This window comes from Cygnus atratus, chromosome 6 (genome assembly GCF_013377495.2).
Source record: "Cygnus atratus isolate AKBS03 ecotype Queensland, Australia chromosome 6, CAtr_DNAZoo_HiC_assembly, whole genome shotgun sequence".
NCBI lineage: Eukaryota > Metazoa > Chordata > Aves > Anseriformes > Anatidae > Cygnus > Cygnus atratus.
The window spans coordinates 36798620-36824476 of NC_066367.1; the positions used below are offsets into that span (position 1 = coordinate 36798620).

A 25857-nucleotide genomic window follows, 5' to 3' on the forward strand; every position below is an offset into this window, starting at 1 on the left:
ACCACGTGGAGAAGCTGCGAACTACATTCATTGCTGGTGGACTCTTACTTTCAAATCCGAACACAGCTAATGTAAATAACATTTTACTTTTCTTAAAAGTTATGTAGGTCTTCCGTAGGTCTTCACCTCCTTTCCCACTGTTCTACTGCCTTGTGAGAGCTGGTCATTCATTGCATTGATTTCCTACTTCCTAAAGGATTTCAACCTTGCTACATAGTTAAAACTGGAATATAATTACACTTTCTTTTCCATTTGGACATTATAAGACTCCTACTTAACTATTAAAAAAAAAAAGATAAAAATGGGACCTTTAGACATTGTAAGCTTGTATTTTGAAGGCTATGCTTATATTTTGAGGTTTCTGGTGAGCAAAATCAAAACTAACAGAACTGACCATAATGATAAGTGCTTCCCATGTTTTAATGTTGTTTTGTTGTTCTTGTTTGTTTGTTTGTTTGCTGGGAATTGTAGTATAAAGGAAGGTGTATACTCAAGAATTGCTATCGGACCAAGTTGCTGAAGATAACAAGTCACTAATGGAAAAGCAGAAATGTTTTGAGGAGCAGTATCTGCCACCCTCTCTTCTGTACTAACCACCAACAGCTGGAGACCAGGCAGCAGAAAGGCAAGAGGAGCACGTCTCATAGATGCGTGTGCTTAGGCTTGAGGCTGAGCAAAGTTTCCAGGAGAAAGGTACAGTTTTTCGTTGCCTTTAATTGGGTTTCTATTGTTACAGAAAATTTTTATATATATATATATATATATATATATATATATATATAAAAAAACCATTACTAGGATATTAATCCTAGTGCAAGACTTGTAGTTTTTACTTAGCCATTTTTACTAAAGAGTTGAACAGTGCAGCTAAGCAGTAACCTAGGCCGGAGAGGGCCTAGGTGGGAGGATAGGGAAGGTGGGGGAAGAGAAATGGTTGTTCATAAGTGACCAGGAAGGTTTCACAATTTCCACAGTAGCTTCAGACTCCAGGATCACTGGTTTCTGCCCTTTTCATCAGAAGTGTGAGGCAGGGTATCAGGAACGCATCCCATCACGACTAATGGCTCAAAATGGTGACAGGACAGTGCCTGTATCTAGCTAACTGGTATGTGTTCATGTGTGGTTGGAAAATATTTGGTCTCCAGAAGACAAGGAGTGTCCTACAGCCATCTTTATTTCACCCACTCTTGCATCTGCTGGAACATCTGTTGGTGGCTAGTGCTGGAGACATGACAGTAGACGTGTTGGGGAACAAGTCTGGCTCAGGATGAGAGTTTTTATGCTTCTCTGTGCTGCAGAGCATTGGGAGATCTGGAAGTCTTTCATGCTCTGACCTTTAGGAAGTTGAAATGCTCAGAGCTGGGTTGTCATTGGTTAAATGGTGTTTCCTGCTTAAAACTTCAGGAGGCATATTTTTACTCTGCACATATATTTATAACTAATGATTTGAAATTTGGTCTTTTGCAAACTTGTACCTTAGACCACCGGTATTTTAGTATTAAAAAAAGCCTACTTTTTTTCTTTTTTTTTTTTTTTTTTTTCCCCACAGTGACATGCTTTTGTGGAATGCAACCATGTGGGAATAATTTTCACTACAATTATTTACTTGGTTGGACTGGTTAGTTTTCTCTTAAACGAGGTACTTCATTTTAGAAGTTGCATCTTCTCTTAAATAGTTATTTAGAGGAAAGCTGCAGAAGATAGCAACTTTGCAGAGGAGGGAGAAAAAAAAAAAAAAAAAACAACCAAAAAAACAACCACACACACAAGTTGGAAGGGCTTAGAATAAATTATTGCATGTCATTCTGTGGGAAAATCTTCCAGTACGAATGCTGCGTTATTCGCAATGTGAGTGCCAGATCCACTCAGCTCTGCTTTGCACTTCTGTCACCCTTATCACTCATGAGACGATACTCTTCTACTGTAAGTGCTACCCCCAGCGGCATGTATTCATTTATAGGACTTGCATACTTATGCTAAAGTCACACACCCAAGAGGCACAGGATGAATTGACAGTATAGGCAGATGCTTTCAGCAAAGAAACCGGCATGTTAAAAGAGCTTTAGCGTGGTTATTGTTTTGCCAGGCAAATCCATGTACTTGTCATCAAGGTGTTAGGGAGTATTTCAGCCTTGTTGTACAAGCTGAATACAAGAACTGTAATCAAGAGTTACATCATTTGGTGAGACAAGACCTGGAGGAATACAGCAAAGGGAAATGTGCATAATCAGAACAGTTCGGTTACAATGGAAAGGGGTTTGATAGTGTTAGAAATGTAGCTGAAACACGCTGTCTCCATTCCCCTGTCATCAGGCATTAGATGGTAGATGTCAATGGACTGGAGAGACCTCAGGTTCCAATGAAGGAGTGTGGGGTTCCCTCTTCAAACCTTCCCAATGCTCCAAAAACCTCCTAAGGTAACCATCTGCTGAGCCATGAGGCCTCTCCCCTGTTTGAGGATAGGCACCAAACTGGAGATTGAAAAAGAATCCCTAAATAAAAACTTGATTTGAAAAAAGCAGTTTGTTTTGACAGTTGGTCAAAGAATGTTGAGAAATAAGAGCACGGGCAATTTCCCCCCTCAAAATTCCCATAAAGGAAGAGCTCGACACAGAGGCAGGGCCAGAAGTTAGGGAGAGGAAAAAGTCTCATAGCCATGATGACAGGGAACCCGCTGTAGCTTGTCATACATGTTAGGGATGATGCGCTTCCCATGGTGCTTTCCACACTAATGCTTTTGCCAAAATCCCTCCTAGAAATCTTGCTTTAAAAAAAAAAAAAAAAAAAAAGTTCTCTGGTGACACCCAATCTGAGTATGCAACATCCAGCCTGCTTTATTTATATTTTTCACAAAATATTTATCACTACTGCCATAGCAATAACTAACCTAAAAAAAGAGATGAGGTTTCAATGCAATTTGACCTTCTCCAGACCCTGTCCAGAGCCATCTCTATTCTTATACATATATTATTGGAAATGTTTTGAATTTTTGAGTTTGTGGAGGAAAATGTTTGACATCTCAGGGATTCTCTAGCCATGGAATACTGCTTTACACCCAGCACTAAGTAGGTTACCAGACAATACTTAGTTTTTTGGGTGTCAAGTATGCTGTAATTCTCCCTGGACGTTAACGTGCAGTGAATTAATAATATTGCTCCTTGTTGCCTTGTCATTAATCTGTTTATTATAAGCCAAAGCTGACATTTGTGGCAGTATTTAAGAGGGTGATTTTTAAGAGACACCGTACAGTGAGTGCTGGAGGGAGGGACTTGGGTGCTGCCATAGAGATGATGCTCCTCCAGGATGTTGGTGGCAACCAGCAACACAGGCATTCATGTTTTGGTTGAGACTTATGAATGGAGCCCTACCTCCAGCAGGGCTCCACAGGTGAGCAATTCAGAAAATTACATTATTAAATTATATTATAAAACTGATTTTATGATCATGTAAAAGCCATGCAAATACATTTTTTTTTTAATTGAGGCTGCTGGCTGAGCACTGCTGGGTGCTGTGGAACGTGAGCAGTGCTATGAATATCAGGAATGCTAATAATGGGGTCCCATTTCTAACTTGGGAACAAGAGGTTTGTTGCGTGCACATAACTTCCATGGGCAAGCATTCCTCTTGTCTTGCTGGATGTAGGGTGTGGTTCTGCATGAATAACCCCAGTCCTTTAAAAGAGTGCTGGAAGACAGTCAAATAATTGTTTCTTTGCCAATAATCGTAGCGTGGGGAGATGCCGGGCTCAGGTTTTAATCCTGCAAATGACTCCTATGCAGAGGAGTCAAATATAGAGTGCAATTTGAGAGCAAGGTCTTCATTGTTTTTTCTTTTCTTTTTTCTTCTTATTTATTTATTTATTTTTTCTTTTAAATAAACTGTTTAATTAATTTATCAGAATTATCTCTGGAAACATTTGACAGTTCATAGCGCTGCTTGTTAATAAGTCACTAATTGCCTCCAGGGTGTTTAATGTGGAGCATTAAAGCCAATAGTGAGGGTCAAAGGAAAAGCATCAGAAGACCGCATGTACAAGCATCTGCATGTTTGACTTTTTTGCACCAGATTCCTGGCTATCACTGTCTTAGGGATACCTAAGAGGGCCGCAGTTGTCATAAGCATGTCTTAAGTGGGTACTTCGGAATTGTCCTGGGATGGTATCGAGCCAATCTAATAGCTTTCTTGCGTGAAGTATGCACAGCGGAAGAGGGAGAGAGGGAAGAGGAATGTGTGGCATTCCTCTGCGCCTTTCTGGCACAATTGTCCTGGTGGTACTGTTTCAGCTGGTGTAATCAAGAACAGCCCTGTGGCTATGCTACGGCACGTGAAGCTCCTTTTTCTGGCCCTTATATGGCACACGACTGCAGCCTGACTGGTGGGGCTTGCAGCTACTTCTCCTCCTTGTGCGCTCTTCCACCACAACCAGCACAAATCTGACGTGTTTAGGAATCTGCCCTTATGTTTTAAAACTCCATGCAAATATGGTAATAATAACTAAACTGACATTTGCTTTTGCTTCTGTATAGTATGTCTTTAATATGATTACTACCCTTAACATTTAAGGGAATTTTGACAGTTATGTAATCCCTTCAACATTTAAGTACAACAGGAATTTATTATTAAGTGCAGTGGCTGGAAATGGAGTACTTTTTTCATTCACACTATAAACAGTTACGTTGGATTAGTAATCCTGCTTGTCAGAGTTGCTCACTGTTTGATATTAATCAGTAGGTTTATGAAAGGTGCAATAGAAGGCAGAAACGAACAGTGAAGAAGTTGTAAACCTTGGTTCCATAAAATCAGCCTCTATCTAATACTTAGGTTCACAACGTTTCTTGCAGCGACCATTAGACTAAGGGGAAAGGAAGTACTGTGTTATGGTAATGGTACCCCTAACTATCTTTTGATAAACATATATTTAGGTTCTCACTATGTAAATGCAATAGCAGAGTGGTGAAAGCCAAGACTTTTGAGAACATTCTTAGGTTGTTTTGTAAAGAGTATGTTTTTCAGACTGTTGTATAGATCGACTGTGATACAACCTGGCAAAACACTTAATGATCAAATATTACATGACAAAATGAATAACGTCTCCTTTTGTTTCTTATCTGCTATTAAAATCATGTGCAAATCACTTCACCTGAATATTTCTACCTAATTTGTGGGTTGTTATCTTTGAGCTACATAATTAATTTCTGTATTTTGCAGACTCCATTGCACCATAGACTTTTTTTTTTTAAACACTTCTGAATCTCTACCTACACGTTCATGCAGCATGTACAGCAGAGGAACCAGGCTCTGTGGTTGCAAATGTCATCTCATGAGATCTGTAGATGATCAAAGTGAAAATGACACCATTGTAGCGCAAGATGTCTTGGAACAGTGCATAATAAATTACCATGATTGGTTAATGAACATACATGATTAATGAAACAAAATATGAAAATATAATAAAGGCCTTTCTTGTAACTGTCAGTCAACTTCCATGTTCAAGTGCTTCCAGATCCGTCCCTTACACACCTAACTTAAGAGTTAACATGTATCTGTATATGTGTAGTAATATACAGTAGTGAAATAAAATTGCAGTGTATGACCTCTCCATTAAAACCAAAATTAAACTTTAATAACATAGTTAACAAATTTCTATACCTAGGCTTGTTTCGAGATACGATTTTTTCCCCTTTTAAAAAATCCTACTCGTTCTAGTTTTGTTTTGCATTTAAAATAATCTTCATGAAATAGCATTAGTCTTCACCAAGCTATGTATATCTTTCACAAATCACTTTTAAAGAAACAAGGCATTCGTTGTTTTTTTTTTAATTTTATTTTTTAAATTCTCATGTCTAAATTTAGAGTTTGCTTGTGGTAGGACCAAAAGTGCACAAAAATCTGCCTCACTGTTTCATTACCAATCACTGTGATATTTTTGGAGATGCCATTTGATTTGCATTGTCGGACCTCCTACCTAGCATCACAGAAGGCTGCGCATCAATAAAATTAACTTTTGTCACTCAAACCAAATTGGGCTAAGGCACTCGTGCCAAAGCAGTTAATGTGCATGCAAGGAGAGCGGCTGATCCCGGAAGCATTCAAACTCTCTTTCGAAAGGCAGAATAAATTGATTAATCCACTTCTGGGTGATTTCCCAGAGTTGTCCTTATGCCTCAGATGAAACCCAATGGGAAGAAAATCGATCACCCCCACACACGTGAGAAGGCTGTGATCAAACCAGAGGCATGGAGAGGTGGTGATGGGGTACAGCAGCCTCTTGTTTGTGCTCTCCCAGGGCGCAGAACAGCGCTCAGCTGCTCCTCACCTGGAAAAGCCTGGAAGGAAGGAGCTGTGATTTAGTGCGCCGCGGCTCTTTGCTCAGTTCCCCGTTGCTCTGGAGGAAGTTGCTGCAGCTCCTTTCAGAGCACGATGTACCTCTCATCTCCTGCCAGCTCTGCTCCACAGAGCAGCTCCTGCTGGGGAGGCCACCACCCTCATCGCCTCCTCCCTGCTTGCCGAGCAGGAGCTGCTCTCCTCACAACAGCTGGAGGTCTGCCCCGCGGCGTGGGGTGCCTGGGGCTCACACCCCCCTCCTCAAACACAGCCCAGCATGGCTGGCCAGCCAGGGCATCGAGGTAATTAAAACACAAGAAGCACCCCCCAACCTTCCTTTGATATCTATTATTTTTTGCTTGAGGTTGCGTTAGGGAAAGTGAGGAGAGATGGATACATGCTGCCTAGCTGTGTTCTGCCTTGTAGTGGATCCATGCAAGAGACAAAGTTGACTTTTTTGGGGCCTTTTGGCAAAAGAAGCAGTTCTGCAAAGTTTTACAAACTGGAAAACTTCGTTTAATTTTAAGATTGAAAGTGATGGATCTGTTCTCAGGAATCCATATCTTCTCCATAATTTTCAGGCATCCATATCTTCTCCATAATTATCAGCTCATCATCCAGTTGCCACTCTTTTCCTTCCTCTCCCAGATTTGTTTCAGGTGCTTAATGCTGTACTGTAATTTTACATGATATCAACTGCTCAAGATAATTATTTTGTGAATCCAGTCCTCCTACCTCCTGTGAACCCGTCAGTAGCCCATGGACATGTCCCTCATCCATATTTACTGAATTTTATATTCTCTGAATTCTTCATGAAAATAGTAGGAATTTTGTGCATTTTGGGTTTTGTTTGTTTGTTTAGTATTTAAGCTGTTCCATAGCTGTATTTTGCCACAAGAGACACCTGGTCCTTTTTTCTTCTTTCCTCACTGGTGAATATAATACCACAAAGTCCTCAAAGCACTGAAGAAACCATTGAGCTTTTTATCCTCTCAAGAAAAGGTAGCAATTTATGGAGAGACTGCAGAAAGGGAGGATTAGGGGATTTTAGGAAATGTAAACCTTTTTCTTCTGGGGTTGCATGGGCCTTTCTGAAGATCAGTCCTAGGGAAAATGTTTGGCTGTAGCATGGATGGATGCAAAGTTAAAATTTGAGTTTGGACGAAGTCACTACTTGTGCACTCTAATGTGCATGGGGATGGATGCTGTCAAATCTCTGTCTGTCTTAGATGACTGCTTTGATATTGTCTGTGATACAAATATTTAGACTTTGATCTACTTGTAAAGCCAGAGAGGTTTTGAAAATTTTCATAAGTATTTCCCCATTTCCTGAGCCAAGGAATGGATTTTTTTTTTCAAAGCCTAAGTCAGCTTGTTTTTATCTCAGAGGAAATAATGTTATTTCAGTGTACCTGGTGAGAGCACTGGAATATGTGCATTTCTATTTGAGTACACAACAACTGCTCAGTTTTCTGTAAACATTTCTGAGAAAGGAAAATTCATAAAAGACAAAAAACTTCAGTTAAACCGTTAAACAAACTATATGTAATACATATAATTACGCTATCTTTTTTATAGTATTTCTGAAATTTTAATTAACAGGAAAGACCGTCTACAACCAAATTCAATTTTTTTTTAATTGAATTTTATCAAATTAATGGTATAGGACATGAAAAGAAATGCTCTTAAAAATATCAGTGGAACACTAACTGGCAATAATGTTAATTGGCTTGTCTTCGCTCCCATACTACTCTGGATGCTTGGATAAGTCAGTTGGAAAGAAATAGATAAACATGTATGACTGTTCTGGGTGAGAAATAGTTTAAAGAGGCTGAACTATTTCATGGCAAGAACTGGGCCAAAATATTAAGAATGAAAACATTTTATAAACTAGCTATCTTCCTCTCAGTGTTTGAAACAATCAAGCTTCAGATTGACATTAAAAAAATATTTTGCTATGTTTTAAACTTTTTTTTTTGAGTTTTAAGGTTGCTTGTTAAAGTAAGTGCAATAAGAAAAATGGACTACTCCAACAATTTATTAAAAGCAAAATATATATATAAAAAGTTCTGAAAAGAAACTTTTAATTAATTCTGGCAAAACCAGACTTTCTCGTATTAAAATAAAATAATAAAAAAAAGTTTAATGGAAAAAATCCACTTTATTTTATCTTCTCAGTCCCACTACTTTACCATAAAATAGACCCCACATATTCATAATTATTTATTTTAAATCTGAGTGCCATTTCAGATGGGACTGTCATTACTGGTTACTTGAAATGTGGAGGGTAGAGGCATTTTTGTTAGTAGGGAAAAGCATGATTCAGGTCATCTTCCTTCGAGTCATTACCAGCCTTTGACGTGCCATGATCCTGGTGTAGGTCATTATGTCTAATAATGGGGTGTGCTTTACTCTTACTTCAACATCTAGCTCCAATGCTGAATTAGTGGCTTCATCTTAAAATGAATTTTACTGCTGAAAGAAAATAAACTGTGTAAACCCTAACCCAGGAGACAATATTAATTAGTGTGAGAGAAAACTATTAAAGCATATTCAACAGAAATGGAAAAGCCATCCACTTGTTTGGAACAATCACCCCTTTAAAACACAAGATAAGTAATTACTAACGTTTGCTTATTGTACTTTTTTCTTTAAATTTATTTTTTTATGACTGACTCTCCATAGCTTCTCTGTCTGAAAGATAACAGTAGGATTGCCTAATTTCTGTCTCTTCAAGGTTAGGAATATTGATAGGTATCAATTCAGGGCACATTTATTCAAAGGTTAGAAAGTATACTGAACTGTTGTCTAGTGTAGATTTTATTTTAGGAGCAAACATAAACACGAAGAAACTATAATCCTGGCGTAATGTAGGAATCTAATTAAGACTAATGAGGCAACATTAAATTTAATGTATGATGCATTTTATATGCCTTACCATTAGAGCTGCAGCAAGCTGTTCGTCAGAGCATCAAACTTTGGTGAATCAGCCCCTCAAGGCATTGTTAAACAATTTGGGATCAGGCCTTCTCCTGTCCATTAGATTGTGTTGGGCTTGCAAAGTTCTGGATATAAATGGAAATTGGGCAGGGGGAACACAAAAACTTCTGACCATCTCTGAGGGCCTCAGTGAGTTAATAAAAGGGGAAGACAAATGGATGGCTGCGTGTGACACCCTTGGGGAGGTACGAGGCTGGGACAAAGGCAGGAGGGCGAAGGGTAATGTGTGCACTACTGTTTCAGAGGCACATATAGCAACGGGAATGCAAAAAGGCTGAGATTTATGTGATGCAGCACATCAAGAAGTGGTCATGGTGATGGTTGCTTAATATCTTATTAATGGTGTGATTGTGGATGTCTCTGAGATAAACAGAGTGCCAGAGTTTGCCTGAATGGAGAAGGAAGCATACGTGGCACCATGAAGTTCAAGATGGGTTTGAATGGCGACAGAGTTAAATAGGTCCTTGAATACAAACCCCAAAAGCTTCGTCTTGATTTGGTGCAGCCAGGGAGAACAGTGCATGGAGCCAATGAAACGAGTGAGGCAGCAAATGCGAGGGATGAAGAAACATGCTGGAAGCTGCTATGTTTTGCATGAGCTGAAAAGAGGCTGATGTCAATTAGACCGGGGACTGTGCAAAATGTTGCATGCCATCCTCATCAAAGACAACGATCACAGCCTTGGTAAGAGTTCAAGCCCCACAGCCAGGAGCGAGCATTCAGATCCTTCCAACTACGAGGGAGAAATTGGAGAGATTTAGGGAAAACGTGATTGTTACAACATGGGACAGAGAGGAAATAAAGAATACCCCCTACACCATGGGCCAAGGCAACACCAAAGAGGAGCGTGTGAGGAACAAGAGCATTTTGGAGGAGCGCTGAACCTCTTCGGAGGTTCCCAGCAGAAATCGACGGCACTTGCGGTGCTGGCAGCGTGGTGGGAAGCGCGGGCTGAGCCGCAGCTTGTACGAGCTCGCGGGCTCTTGCATCAGCCGGCACTTGCCAGCTGCTGTCAGACGGGGCCGAGCACGAGGCGGAGATGAGGTAAGGAAGAGTTAGTGGGTGTGGGGAGAGTGGGACGGGGAGGGCCGGTGTCAAAGTGCGCTGCAACCCCGCCGTGTCGAACGCTGAGTTTTAGCCTACTACATCCTGAAAATTCATTCCAGTTTATATTATTGCATGTGTTAGTGATGGCTTGAGTGGTTGGGACTTTGAAGTATTTCATCTACACATGAAATTGGATTTTTTTTTTTTTTCCTGTGGAATATAGCCATGGAAACCAGTAGTCTGTGCTGGAAAATAAATGACTGGAAACGTTCCTCGGTGACTAACTTGCTACAAGACGTTATTATAAGCGCACACAAAGTTATGCTTTTAACAACAAACAAATGCCGTGTCCTAGTTCTGAATTAGAGATTGCTTCCTTGGCAGCAAAGCTGCTCCAAGGAAGACGCTAATGTCAGGATGAATGGAAGTGATGTGGGTAGGAAACCAAAGGTATCTGCTGTATTTGGGCTGGGGGTGGGGGGGAGATGCTCCTCGCAGGGACACCAGAGAGCACCACGAAAGCTTGGCTGGGTGCAGAAAGGCAAACAGGGCCGCAAGAGGGGCGTCCAGGCGGGGAAGGAGCGGTCGGTGCGCGGCGTGTTCGCGAGTGCTTGGGCACTGACCCGGCTCCCCTTTCACCAAGGAGGGGGACGGACGGGACTGCAGATGTAGGCCAATGCTGAGAGTTTTTACAGTCCCCTGGTGTGCGGGTAACACGCTCGGACCACCCGCTCGGATCCGACCTGCGCTGCGGGAGGGGCAGGGGGAAAAAGCACATGTGAGGGGCTTGTTTTCCTGCTGCGACCTGCTCTGCTCTTTCCCTTTCCTAAGGGCATGTATGTTTGTCTACCTGCACAAGTTTGAATGCTGTTGGTGTTTGCTCCCCGTTCAGTCCTGAGCAGCAGGTAGATGGAGGATGCACTTAAATTGTGATCTGTGAAGGTTTATGGAAACAGACAACTCTTGTGACACATCTGTTCCTCATCCTCTCACGCTCTCATCTATTCATAGAAAAATCCAAGAGCAAACTATAGGAAGTGTGGATTTATTGCTGAGTTCATTAATTTATTTCCATGTTACTTTCCCCTCTCTTACTGCCTTGTCCATTGCTTCAGCTGGAGAAAGGTTTTTATTAATGATGAATCCTGCCATCTCTCACACCTGACCTAACAGCATGCACACATTTCATAGCACATGGAGAAGCTTTTTTTCACCTTTAGGATTTTGTCTTTTCCTTGAAGATGTCACGCTCTCTGTGCACCATTTCCCATCTGGGTGCTCACTTCTGGGGCTCCTGTGTTTGGGTCCCGTGGACAACCGTGCTGCAATGTCCTCCCAGTGTGGTCCCATCTGCCATATGCAGCAGTCCCGTGGGCATCACCTGCCCCTCTGGGTTTTGTAACAGCTATGTTTAAGGACACATTGCAACTGAAGCAGACAGGGGTAAGACATTTGCAATGCTCCTAGAATCCCATCACTTGGTGTTTCACCAAATTCTAGGGAAAGTAGAGGAGAATAGGATAAACCTATCTGCCTCTTCTGGTTGTGTGTGAGTGCTGTTTGGATTTAGGTCAAAATTCCTTGAAGGAGCTTAACACCCTTTCTCTCTCAGGGTCCTGCTGCAAATGGCTTTTCCTTTAGAAATGGAGCATTGCCCTCCTTTGCAGCCAGCTTCCTTCTCTTTTCTCTATAAAATAACTGGTGTTACCGTAGCTTGAGATGTCTGATGTGTAAGCACGAACAAAAAAAGATGGCACAAACTTTGGAATAAAACCAGAGTGTCTGATAGAAAACCACCCAGAAGAGCCTCAAATAAGACTCATAAATTGTACGTGGATCTGCTGGACGTCAGAAGTCCTTAGTTTTATTTACTGTAAGCAATGTGGCCAAGAGGCAGTGGGAACTGCTAGCTTTGCTGGCGGAGGGTTTTTCCTGTTGGGGTGTGGGTTGTGTTCTCAAAATCCATCTGGCCATTGCTTGTTTCTCCATTACAACAGGTAATCAAGGTGGTTTTTATGTAAATAGCCTTCTGAATGAAGTAAATGGGTGGTTCTTGCCCCAAGGCATTTCAGGGCTTTGTAGACCTCTTCCTCCAGGGTTGTGCTCAGCCTCTATAGGCAGTGAGAGGGCAGAGCCAAGGGTTAGTTTTAATCTGCTCCCTTTAACCTCCTCCCTCCTTAGGGAGCCTCTCTTCTAAAAAGTAAATCACAAGCGATGATCTGGGAGCGCCTGATACTCCCCACCTCTTCAATAGGTAAATTGCCCTTTTAGAATTGTGATCCATGCTCCTGTCCTCATTTTTCATATCTCACTTAAAAAAAAAAAAAAAAAAGTCTTTGAGGGACTTCGACTTAAGCAAAGGCACTTTAGAGTCTTTTTCTAATGTCATTCTGAAGTTAAAAAATAATTTGACTTCAAGGGAGATACGGCCCAATTTTTTAAAAACTTAATAGGATTAGTCATGGGAACTATTTTTAGCAAAAGTTCAACTTTATCCATGTATTTTAATGTGGGAAAAGTGTGTCCTTTTCCCTCTGCTAATGTTTGATGTATTCCAGCCCTCCTGCGAGTGTGTTTGAGTATCTTAGGGGCTCTGGAGTGGAGGAGAACTTCCTCTCGGATTCTCTCTGTTTTCTTTCGTGAAAATGACATTCCTAAGCTGTTTCACTTTCTGACAGGAAATGGAGCCTTGCCAAAAATGATTAAAGTCCAAGAAAGCATAACAGTTCCAAAGCTGCAGCAGTTCTTTAGGAGTCCCGAGTTTGACATTGTGTCAAACAAATGTGAAATATTGTTTAATAAATTTGAATAATACAGGGAAAGGGAAAAATGGTTCTTGGCTTATAATGCTGGTGCTCTTTATTAAGTCTGTAAAGGACTGCCTAGCTCTAATAAATTGAAATATATACATAAATATACTTGTGCATGGATAACAGTTTAATATTGTAATATATATTGAACTGCACACATGCACCCCCCACATGCAGACATTGATTTATTCGTATGTAGGTCCATATATATTGATACGTGCGTGTAGACCTGCTCACAGGTTTGTATATAATTATACATGGAATTACCATTCTCAGGCAACTCCTGTGCCTGCTCCATTTAAGAAATATCTTAAGTATTATTTATAAGGTGTGGCATGAAATTATGACTTTATAAAAATAACGTAATGCTAGATAAAATACAATTTGTTAACAGTTTCTCAATGGGCTTTAATTCAGTGCTTGTTCAAAGGCCGCACAGAGCAGTTTCTGCTCAGGCCGACTCGCACCTTATCGTGCAATTCCCGCATTATGAGAAGGGCTGCTTGGTGAAAGCAGTGAGAATTATACGGCACCCCATAGCCTGGTTCTGCCACCTTTTCACATTTAGAAACTCCTCCTGCCAGACAGCCTACCGGTTACTGGAAGTTTGACAGTTCTCAATATTAGGATATTAACACAACAGCTCTATTAGAAAGAGCCAGACTTGTAAGGAATTTCTGTGCTGTCAACCTCAGGTGTTAAAAAGTCCTGCAGACTCCTGTAGTCCTAAGGTTACTTTTAGGAACCCATGAAATAAAAAAAAAAGAAAAAAAAAAAGGCAAAAGCCTTCTGCATTTATGAGTGGGCTTAGTTTCTTTTGGATTTTGATCCTACGGGGTTGACTGAAATCACATTTTCAAGTTGCTCTCTGACCACAAGGCTGGGAATATTTTTTCCCCCTCTTTTTCTTCTTTAGTTGAATATGAAAGCTGAATTACATCATCATCAGATTCCAGGAGCTCTGACTTTAAAAATGACTCTAATGACTCAAGACTCAGTAAAGTCAGGGCAGTTGGCAACTTTACTAGAAAACATGAAAAGTTGCTTTGTTGGTTCCTGCAAGGAAACTCCAGGGTTTTTTTGATTTTTTGTTTTTCTCTCCATCAGATACATTGTTTCTCCAGCAAAATATTTCAAATATTCAAGAACTTACAATAAAAATGTTCCACTGACTCTGTCTCAAAGACAAAACATTCCTTAAGTGAGATGCATTTCAAAGCAAAGCTATGAGAAAGGTTACGATTTTTCACTTCTTGTATGGGACTGTAGTGCTATTTGTTTAAAGGGGGTTGTTTTTATCAGTTTTCCAAATGGGGTTTGAGATCTTGCAACGGCCAAGTTGAGCCGGGACCGTATGTACCGTCATTCAACCAGGACAGCGATTCATGGCTACTTTTCAGACAAGCTAAATTGATCAGACAAGTCAGTCAATGTCATTGAGCACTATTTGTCACTTCATAAGCAGCCACAATCTGCTGCTTTATAAATGCAGAAGGACCGTCGAATAAATCACATCAAGCGGTGGGAGTAGATAGTATCCCTTCATCCATAATTGGTGTGCTCCTCTCCTGTCACTTCTGCTCATTCCCCACGATGCCAGAGCCGATTGACACTGACAAAGGAAGAGCAGCCACTCTCAAAGGCGCTGGAGTCTGCCTGCTACTCCGCTCTCTCTGCTAATAGATATCTATCATCATATTGCATTAATATCCCCCAAAATAGTCTTATAACTTTGCTGTCTGGTCTACTGATGACAGATGTAGGGGTCTCTCCTAGGTTGTGGGGAAAGCGGGCTGATGCAATAGGAAACATGCTGGTTACAACCACTTACTGAATCCATCAGGGGTAGGAGTATTTACTGCTGTGTAGGCTGCTAATAATTTTACAGAAAAAAAATAAAATAATGAGGGGAGCGCGATGATTCGTTGTAAACAGCCTTTCTGGAAATTTATTAATCTTTATACTCTGCCGGTGCAGGGATACTTTATGGACTTCATTCCTGTGAAGCGATTGTATGGTTACCAAAATAATTAGGGAGGAGGAACACATCGAAGTATATTAATGGCTGTTTAGCATGCGCACACACGCAGAAATAATAAATAATGAAACCTATCAGGTACAGTTTTTTGGCAAAATAGTGTTTCCTAAGTGAGCAGATGAGATTAGCAGATAATATTTGTTGTGAAGGTGTGCCAGGCTACAAACTTTTTTTCCTGGAGAAATGCTGGACAGCTTCTCCCAGGAATATGTTAGATTAATCAGCTCGCTCGGCCCTGGCGAGAAGTCGCAGTGGAATACCCACACTGCTCCGTGAGTCACATGTAAATCTCTCTGACAACCTGCAGGCATGGATCATTTGTTCAGGATTCGGTTCCAACAACATGCTCATGGAGGAAAATACCTTGTTCACTTATAAAAAGATTGTAGCTGAATATATAATTGCTGAGAGCAGAGCATAGGGATGCTGGGGCTTCAACATGAAGATCTGGGTCCTTTATTTTTTGGGGGTGAAAAAGTCCAAGTCTCAGCTTGAACATGTGTAAGCAAGCCTGTCATGCAGAAAAGTAGTGAAATGCTTGCTTTTTAAAGGTACTCAGCATAAATGTCATGTTCCTGGCAGGAATCTTTGCTGGGCCCAAAGGCAAGCAGTAATATCAAATGATTCTTACAATTTTTAGTCTGGGGTGCAAAACCTGAGCTAGGATGTTTCTTGACCCATGTGCACAGATGATGAGCAATTTTCCTTTCTGTGCAGAAGAAGTTGTCCTGAAAGCATGCCAGAAACCTAACTATTAGGTAAGCAGTAGAAATGATTTTATCTAGAAAGACTTAAATCTGTTAATATTCATATAAATTCTGCTGTAACAGCAACTGATGTTCAAAAGAAAACTTAAAGCAGTCAATCATAAAAGCATTCCTCGCTAAATACAGGACTTTGACTTGGTTTTGAATGAACATAATAGAAATGTTATGCTTAAAAACAAAATGTAAGACAAATCAACATACGACATAGAGCTGAACAGCATCCAGAGGAGGCAGCTTACATAGGATTGCATTCATTGTCAACATCTGATACTGAAAAGGTCAATAGTTAATTAAATAATCCATCACCTTAGGATAGAGAGCAGTCCTCACTTCTGACAATCAATGACAGAAATATTAAAAGGTCAGAAAATGAGTTACTATATATTGTGTTTTCTTATTGTGCATTATAAAGATGTGGCTTGTGTTGGGCGGCATAGGCATGAAGATAGGTAGGAAGAAATATTATCTGTTGCCCAAATATTTTCTGAAATGCTCTTTTACCAGGCTTCTTTATTTGAGGGCTTCTGAAATGATGGGCCTCAGAGATGTGGTAAACTTCCGCCTCCAGTTAGAACAACAATTCAAGAATGTATCACAGGATTTATCAGACCCTTTGTTTAATGATCAAGGTTCTTTTAGGACCATCTTCCTCCTGTTCCATTTGAGGTTATACGGGTTATACTGGAATAAAGTTGGTGAGTGCTCTGATACTCAGGTTTGGTTTGGATACGGCAGAGTTGTCAGGAGCCTGAGAGGCAGGTTTTCTGTCCTGGTTTTCTGGACTCAATGGGAACAGTTTAGCAGGGTGAATGAAGCCCCCCACTGACTGCTGTGCCTGCCCCGTGCATGGGCTGCTGCTTGCTCTGCATGGCCATCGTGCAGCATGCACCTGAAATCAGAGTTATCCTTACAAATTATTGCATTAGTTAAGATAGGGAGATAATTTTTCCTAAATGTGCTATAGATATCTTCTTGGATTCAGAATGGAAATTGTGCCTTATGTATGGGGGAAAACAACTGCTTTGGGTTTCGGGAGGCTCTGTTGGGTGGTGCCTGCCTTCCTGCACACACCTCCATGTGCATCTGCAGGGCTGGACGGTGCTTGTCCTGCCTAGAGGAAGGGCTCAGGTTTGCTCCCCTCCTCTCATTGCTATACAGCATGGAACAAGTATGTATTTAGTATTACTCTCTCTTTCTAAATTTGCAGCTTGCCTTTTATTTCACCATCCCTTTCCTGGTACGTAGCTGTACCTTGCCTGAGTGTATGAAAGTCACCGTGCTGAATTCTGGCAAGTGTTATATGATTATTTTATCTCTCACTATAAAGCGTTTTGAAAGACTTTGTATGAGAGGCAATATAAAAATAAATTGAATTGAACTATGGCTTCACCTTCCCACTTTTTAGTGCAGAAACCTTTAGAAACCTTTAGAGCAAAAACTGCAATATAACGACAAAAGAGGAGATTAAGACTGTGTCAGGAAAGAGGTGATGCTGGACGACAGGTCCGACCCTGCGTGAGCAGTTTGGTGGGTTTGCAATTGGCTGTGTATTAATTAGATTTTAAGCATGTTCACAACTGGGAAAAAGCCTGTTTGTATATTTAGTGGGAAGGTTATTTTAAGCCATGAGAAAGGTATTAGATATTATCTACCATGGAGTATTTGTATAAACAAAGGTCTACCTGATGGTTGTGCAAACATCTGTTCTGCTCTTACCCAACATTGCACGGTTCATTAAAAGTTACCCTGTTGGCCTCTGAAAGGCCAGTTCTGGAAGCACATCATCTTACTTACAGAATCCACAATTGCAATAATTTGTCTTCTAAAAGAAAATAATCTTAGCTTAGGGTAATGAGTTTTTTTTTCTTTCTTTTTTTTCTTTTTTTTTCTCTGTAGAAATATGATTTTATGTTTTACAATGCAGGCTCAATAAATTACATTAATAAATGACTCCTGGTTCACAAGAAGTGCTGTATTTTGACAATATCAGCCAACCTTTCCATTTGTTTAAGCAGGAAAAGTGGGGAGCCAAAATAAAGCTGTTACAGAAGAAATCTCAAGAATGTTTATAAAACTCTGCTCTAGCTACATTTATTAGGAGTCGAAGCATAGTCTTAATTTGTCATGCAGAATTCCAGGGGAGTGAGTAATTTCTAGAGCTTCTCTAAATGCCAGGATTTAATATTTTTCTGTAGCAATTTGTTTGTAAACATGGAGTAAATTGTATAGGTTGCAATGTGACAAAAAGGTATCTAGGATTTGTCATCTTCTGCTAACAGCTGTTGGGTTTATTTTATAGCATCTCATGGGGTTTTTCAGATAAATGCGCTGTTGATGGCAAGTGAAAGCACCCTGAGGATCTCTGATGGTGGGCGTGCACAAAGTTTAACTGCAGTAGGCTGTTTGTTGGGGATTTAATCTCCAGTGGATCAGCTCCCCTGGGTCGCTTCAGCTCCCACCAGGGTGTCCATGTGTCAACTCCAGAGAAACCCACACCACACAGGAGGCAAACTCCGGGCAAGATGGTAATCTCCCTTCTGGCAATGATGCTCTGAGCATCGTTTTTCTCATGTGAAGAAGGGAAGCACAACTTCTCAAGCAGGACTATTAAGAGAACAGGGTTCATGAATTTTGCTTGCCAAATTCGCTGGTGTTGCAGGAACCCAGTTTCCCCTTTCTCCCACCTCTCTTTCTCTTCTTGTGACATATTGTTGTAGTATTTGGTCTTTTGTTTTCTGGTCTGAGGTTATGTCTATGCTAGTGAGGAGTGGAGCACAGTAGGGATGGATCAGCAGGGCAGCTGGGGCTGAGGAACTTGTATCTGCTGTGTTTGTTTCAGGGTTAACTGTGGACTGAGACTGGTGTGGTCCCATGGACTGACCCCTATTACTGGTGGGACTGTGTTGGGTGAGCTCTTGGTGTGCACCTACATTTTAGTGCCATCCAAAGGGCACCCGGTGTGTGGTTTCCAGACAGATCTTTGCAGTGGCTCATGATGCTGTGAGCAGAAGTGACCGTGAGGTGTCTTTCAGAAGTTCATTCTGGATTCAAGTGAAAATTCTCACAGAAACATGTAACTGAATATTAGGTGATATTTTGTGGCTTTTTTTTATGGTCGCATGCTGCGGACTCAGCAAAATTATACATTTCTACCATGTTTGCTGAAGATCCCTTCCATATTTCCATTATCTCGTTCACTCTTTAGTCAGTAGGCTGGTGAACATCTCCAGAAGTACAACCGACCAATGCTCTCTGTTCCTAGGCTCACCATAAGCACACCAGTAATCCCAGAGGCCAAGTCTGGATACTGTGGAGACTTTGAGGCTTGTATTGTCTTGGGAGGGACATAAGCCTGCCTCCACCAGACTCCCCATCCTTTCAAAGCTTTCTCGTGTGTTTGAATAGTGTGGCAGTGACTACTCATCTGAAGTAGTACGTCAATTCTCATGGTCCCCTGCTCACCAGATCGATTACACCACGTCAGACAAACACAGCAAAAATCATCGTCTAAGGGGAAAACCCACTCGTTTCTCACTGCATTCCCAACCACTTCAGAACCTCTGCCAGCACATGTTAACTCCGATAACATTTTAAGATACAGCTTTAACGAAATGAAGGCCTTGCTTGCAAGGCCACATTGTCTGAAGTTCTCCCATCCCTCATTTAAATCCCACATAATTAGTACAACTACAGACTTTGTTGTTATACATGCTGAAGTATAATGGCTGCTATTATAGCAGCTTGCAGGAGCAAAGATATATGATATTGAGTGATATGTCAAGGAAAAATAAACATGTTTCATTTCTTCATTAGATAATGTTTATTTATAGCACAATATATATCTACCTCCACTGTACCATTAAAGTTTTGACTGCTTTTTAACTATAAAATTTGATATTGTTGTGGCAGCTGCACTACTCAAATGATTGCTATAGTACAGCTGTTATCAAAGAGTAAGATTTATAGCTACACTACATGGTGTAAAGATATGTGCATATTTACTTTGTGTTTTACTGTGTCCTATATTTTAATGACACAAGGTGAGATGAAATAGTGAAATAATAAATTCCTTTGCTGCTGCAAAAGTGAATGGCACAATTTGCTTTAAGTTTGGTGTTTAATTTTCGATTGTGCTAACAATAAAAAACTTTTTATTTTCTGCTAATTTTCTTTATTTAAACATAGTTTACATTTTAGTAGTGATCTTAGTTTTTTATTCTGTTTTTACTTTTCAGAGAAGTCTTTGGAACCGAAGGGAAAAAACACATTCTTGATGAAACATGTCAAGCTATGTTGTATCCTAGGTGAAAATCAATATTTTAACCCTTGGCTAGATTGTTGGGCTGCAATGAGGGGCAGGAAAATTATTAGAAGAGTGTGTGAAAAGGACACCACGATCCACTTTTATGAGACTGCTGTCCTACCTGGCCAGGTTGCAAGAGCTGCCCCAGCCTGCATGAGGTGCAAAAAATAGGCTCAGAAGACCTCTCAGTAGGGGAAGGGGTAATAAAGACCAATTGGCTCAATGGTCAGATCCTGATCACCCATGCAAACTCAGCCAGTGCTCAGCTCTCCTGCCTAAACACTGAGTGAGCTCACAAGGATGGTCTCTGTAGGATGAATGGTTTATGAGCATAGTACAAAGCATTTGTGGGGAGGTACCTTTGGCTGCAATTTCAATTTTGTCAGTGACCAATGTCTTTTTGTCCCTCCCTAGTTTTCCACTAATTGGTGTTCACTCGACGAGGACTGTCTAATCAAATGGGCTTGGAAGCAGAGTAGGGTTATTTCATGAAGGCTGAAGTGTTTCAGCAGAAATAATGTGCTATAGGTTGAGCGCAAGATATAGTCCTGTGGATAAGAGGTGAATTTTAATCTCAGGTGTTCTCTGAAACTCCAAAACTCACAAATCAGAAAGAAACAAAAGGAGAAATTAAACTACAGGGGCATGATAAGTGACAGCCTTTATGTTCTTAGTTAATTGCTCAGGTGTGCTTTGTGGTCCATGCTGAGTACAGTCACATCCATGGCAAATTCAACCATGCTGCACTTAGTTGAGAGTGGGGGAAGAAGGAATTTCAGTTCTCCCTTGTAATAATTCAGTAAAGCAATATTCCTTGATGCTAGCCTGTTCTCAGCTGTGTCAATCACGTTGTGTTTCCTACCAAACTGTTGTGTGTCAAATCTTTGGTACTTATTTATTTTTGTTACATTTTGTTTTGCTCTGTTTGAAATGGAACTGCTAACTACTACAACCTGCTAACATTGAGCATACTTCTGCCTTTTGCCTTCAGTTTTTCCTGTGACTGTACCGCGTGCATGCCTGTCCATCATACTTTCCAAATATTTGGATGAAATCGAGAGAGCTATTGGGATATATTCAGCTTAAAGGGGAGAGCTTTGTGGTGCTTTGCTGTGCTGAGCACTAGACAACTCAGCATTTACAAGCTCTTGCAAGGCAGTGACTCTCGCTTAAGATGTAGCCTGCACATCATGGGACAGGAACGTGAGGACTCTGCCAGGTTTTAATGCAACATACTGGCTATTTTGACTTGGGTAAGCAAAGTAACTCATCATGTTATGGTACATTTTGTTTTGTTAGCTCAGCGTACCGTTTTCTGCCCCTGTGTACTCACACACTTGAACGCTACGTAAAAATGTTGTGAAAACAGGCTTTCTCATGAGTTCTCCTTTCCTTCCTGGATTTTCTCATGTCATAAATCCAAGAATAGCCTTTTGTCTTTATATTTTGGTGTTTCTTTTTTCTGGCACAGAACAAAAGGCAATAACAAATTAAAAAAAATGAGAACTTAACTGCATGTCTTTTAAATGATTTGGCTCAAGGTTTTGGTAGAGATTTAAGAAAACCTTCAGGCTTCCTATTATTTTACATGGTCATCCCTACCATAAACTTATTTTGCCTTAGGGTGATGGCTTGCAGAATTTACTTAAGCATTACTTCTTATCAAAACTTTAACCAACGATTTGGTGATCACGGGAGTCCTTAACCACATACTGTACAGGGAATGTACAGGCTCAGTTAATATGCAAATTACTGCTAATTAGGCAAACAAGCAACTGGTAAAGCAGATCTGGCAAGTGAGTTGACATTAGGTAAAGTAAATGTGATAATTAATAAACTGGAAATTTGGAAGGGTCATCAGAATAGAAAATATATCAGTTTAGCTATGCTTGATCAATGCTGCTGTCTATGTGCATTTTGGTTGAAACAGTATCAATTCATGTACCTGTGATATTTAGCAAAAATGGCACCTATGTAAAAGGCATGCTGCCTGGGCTAGATGGACCTGCTGATTTCAGTGGGTAGATCTCTGCCATTGTAGGGACCAACTTCATGGACGTGGCGATCAGTACCTCAGAAGAATTTACCTCAAAAGTGGTAATTTTCAGTGCTGTCACTGCTTTTTTTCCTTTCACCCTGCCAGATATTGCTGAAGATCAGATTTTGCAATTACAGAGTAACTGCATCCTAATCCTGGGTTTTCCTGCTAATCAGAAACAATTTTTCTTTTTTCTTTTTTGTTGTTGTTGTTGTTGTATTACTTTAATTCATTTTGTCTTAACTCCTTAACTACACTTATCAAAAGATATATTCCTAGAAATTTTCACCTCTGTTTTGGTGGGGAACTTTTCCATTGACCAGACATTAACAGTAACTTCAATATTATAACGTTACAGAAATATTCTTTGAACACATTAAGCATGTGACTATTTGAGGTTCAGGAAACAGAAATGAAAACCAGTAGCTCTGCTATAAAGACCTCTGCATCATCTGTTGAGTCCATTTTCCCAATTTAAAAAAGACAGGGGAAAAAAAAAAAAGGAGCAGTAAAAAAGATAGAAAATAAGTAGCAGAAAAACACACTGAAATAACACACCCACTAAAATAATGAAGCCATAAACACAAGGAAAATTTGTGTTAAGGCTACAAAAATACTTTACCTCAGTTCCCTTGGGGCTAGTCTTTACAAGACACATGGCCCCTTTCACTTTATGAGAAGAGTCCAAGACACTAAGCTGTGTTTCCAAGGCTGGGCAATACTTTAAGAAAATATTGTAAGACTCTGCGGTGTCTGGTCTAACCCAGGACCCTCAGACTATGTTCAAAAGACCTTTATAAGCAAATGCTTAAGCATATGCTTGATGTGAAGTATATCTATCACCCAGCTAGTGATTCATGCTGGTCCATTAGCTGATGTTATAGAGGCAGGCCCTTAATAAGGAACTGTCCTAGAGCTTTCCTTTTAAAATGTAAATATTGAGTATCATGACTGTGTGAACAAAGCTGTATCTTATATGGCTATAATAAGTTTATTTTTAAAAGATGGTGTGACTGCTCTGTACTTTGCAAATATTACTATACCCCAACAGAGATCTCCATCTTTCCCTTCACCAATTCATTGCTTCTTTATTTTTTTCTAAGGAAATAAAAGAAGCCCAGCTCTCACTCCCCAAACTCGTGAGGTGATGCAGAAGCATTTATAGAAGTAATGCTGATTCTGGTTTGTATCTGCTGAGGTTGTGGTGATACAGGCTTAATAGCTGGACAAAGATAGCTCTGTCTTAATAATATTTATGCTATTGTTGTCTTCTGGGTCTTAGAAGTGCTTTCTAGTGTCAGATGAAGTTAGTATTTCCTGTGACTGAAGTCAATGAAATTATTTGTGTGAGCAAGTACTGCTGATTACAAGCAGCAACTGTATGTTTTAGTGGTTATGGCCATATTTCGACCATAAGTACTCCGACATCTCAGCAAGTGCCAGATTTTCAGCACAATGCCTTTGATTCTCAGTCTTGTGGCCAGGTTTTCACTGAGCTGAACACCCAAAAGGCACTCAGTGTTCTGTGCGCTGAGCGCCGTGCCGAAAAGGGAAGGGAGGCCTTGGGGAAATCCAGCTGCATGCAGTTGGCAGCCTCGCAGAGGCTGCTGAACAACCGGCTGACGGTGTTATTCCTCCAGACTTCCAGCAGCAGAGCGAGGGGTAGGGATGGTCTGCAGCACACGGAAGAAGCACACATTTCTGTCTTTCAAGATGGCTAAGTAACGAGCGTGCATGTGGGTGGCACAAAAACAAAATTTGGAATGTTTTTAAGGATGTGTCTTTTTCCGCATTAAATAGGGCTGTAGCATTATCTGATAAAGCAAATCTCACCGTCTCTTTGAACAAAATGCTTCTGTGGCAGGCTCTCTGCAAATATACAATGTTAAAATTGTGTTTGAAACATGAAGAGGGGGCTGGACACATCTTTGAAGGTATACAGCGCTGATTTCACAAGACCTGCATCTCCCCTTTGGTGCGATGGGTAGTGTGTGTTGCACCAACCACATCGTGGTCTGCCTCGTCCTCCTCCTCACTGGAAATGTACCTCTTTGTGACCTAATGGCAGGAATGAACCTTTCTGACTAATTTTCAGTATGACAGTGGTTCTCTTTAGAGATTCAAAATGCAAGTTGTTTTGCCTTTTTAATCACCTTCTAATGACAATGCAGAAAAGTCATTACTACTTTGAATTGAAATGATTTTCCTTCATTATGTTATGATCGCATAAAGAGAGGAGAAAAGCTTTCAAATTATGTCTGTGGACTCTTGAATTAGTGACAATATTGAATACATACTATTACGGAAAAACATTTATAACCTCTTAAATTTACTCTTACTGTATCTGATCTGGCATTTGCTGCCTATATGCTGGTGTCCATATGTGTCTGTTTTTATATCAGTGTGCATGTATCGTATGAAAAGAGGAAGAAGGCTAACCAACTAAATCCATCAGAAACGAATATGATACAGTACCAGTCTGCTTGAATGTTTTTCTCAGTGTCCAGAAGCCCTTTCCTTTCCATCAGGATCTCTAAGCCTGCTGTATTTTTCCAGAAAAATACATTCCATTCCCACCCTGAAAGCACATGAAATATGTGTAGAAGTGTCTAGAAATATACCTTATAAAGGCTGGTTTGGGATTCTTTTTATTTATTTTTTAATCTTTTTTTTTTAATTTTTATTTTATTTCTTCCATAGGAATAGTAGGATGTGAGATCTACCTCAGAGACAGGCAAGTCCCCTTTCCACAGCAGTAAGGAAGGTCTTTTTGCTGGCAGCAGGTAAGATGATCTGTTGCTTGATACTGCAGAGGGTTCTCTGGTATCCTGCAGGCCAAAGGGCTATGTGTCCAACTTTGTAGACTTCTTCAGTTTGTTCTTCATATTGGAGAGGGAGCGAGCTGGTGTTCACTGCTCCTTCTGCACTGTGAGGTTGATTTAAATGAGATTTAAAAGGTGCAACTTTTCTACTCCTGTAGTAAAACCCAATGCAAATCCTAAATCCTATCTCAAAGATCTCTTCTGTTTGTCTCAGTTTGATCCACAGTTCAGTGGTCTGTAGCTTTCTTAATAGGCATCTGAAGATAATTTAAATTCTTGATAATATTCAGTAGAAACTGTAAGTACGTGTCAGCTGTCAATATCTGTTTCTTGGCTGTATACAAATACCTAATTTCCGGTCATACAAAACTCCTAAAAGTTTCATAGGCTACACAGATGAAATCCTAGCTACCACCTTCACTTAAAAAAATAAGTGAATTATTTATTTTTCCACAACAATTAACATTTATAAATAAGCACATAATTTTTTTAAATATCTCATGTTCTCCTATTCCAAATGTACTGGTAGTCAGTCTGGTGTAATTTAAAATAAAATCTTTCCTGGTTTTGCTGGAATGTTTGCGGATTCTTAGTCACGTGTATTGTAGTGAATGTGTGAGCTGGAATTTGAAGTAAGAATGGCTTAATACATAGCAGGATGCACCTTGACAGAGGTATTAATTCACTGCAGGTTTACTCCACATGGAA

At 40.3% G+C, this 25857-nt stretch overlaps 2 long non-coding RNA genes across 4 annotated transcripts in view; one reads left to right on the top strand and one right to left on the bottom strand.

Annotated features, from left to right (window-relative positions):
* LOC118252635 (uncharacterized) lies at positions 1-25103 on the top strand. Its single transcript, XR_004780201.2, has 3 exons — positions 1-71; positions 472-693; positions 25028-25103. It is a non-coding gene; the product is annotated as an uncharacterized LOC118252635 (long non-coding RNA).
* Positions 25015-25857, bottom strand: part of LOC118252634 (uncharacterized) — a 19887-nt gene continuing 19044 nt past the window's right edge. For all 3 annotated transcript variants that reach the window (XR_004780200.2, XR_004780199.2, XR_004780198.2), the window contains exon 3: positions 25015-25253. This is a non-coding gene — a long non-coding RNA (uncharacterized LOC118252634). The remainder of the gene's footprint in view (positions 25254-25857) is intronic.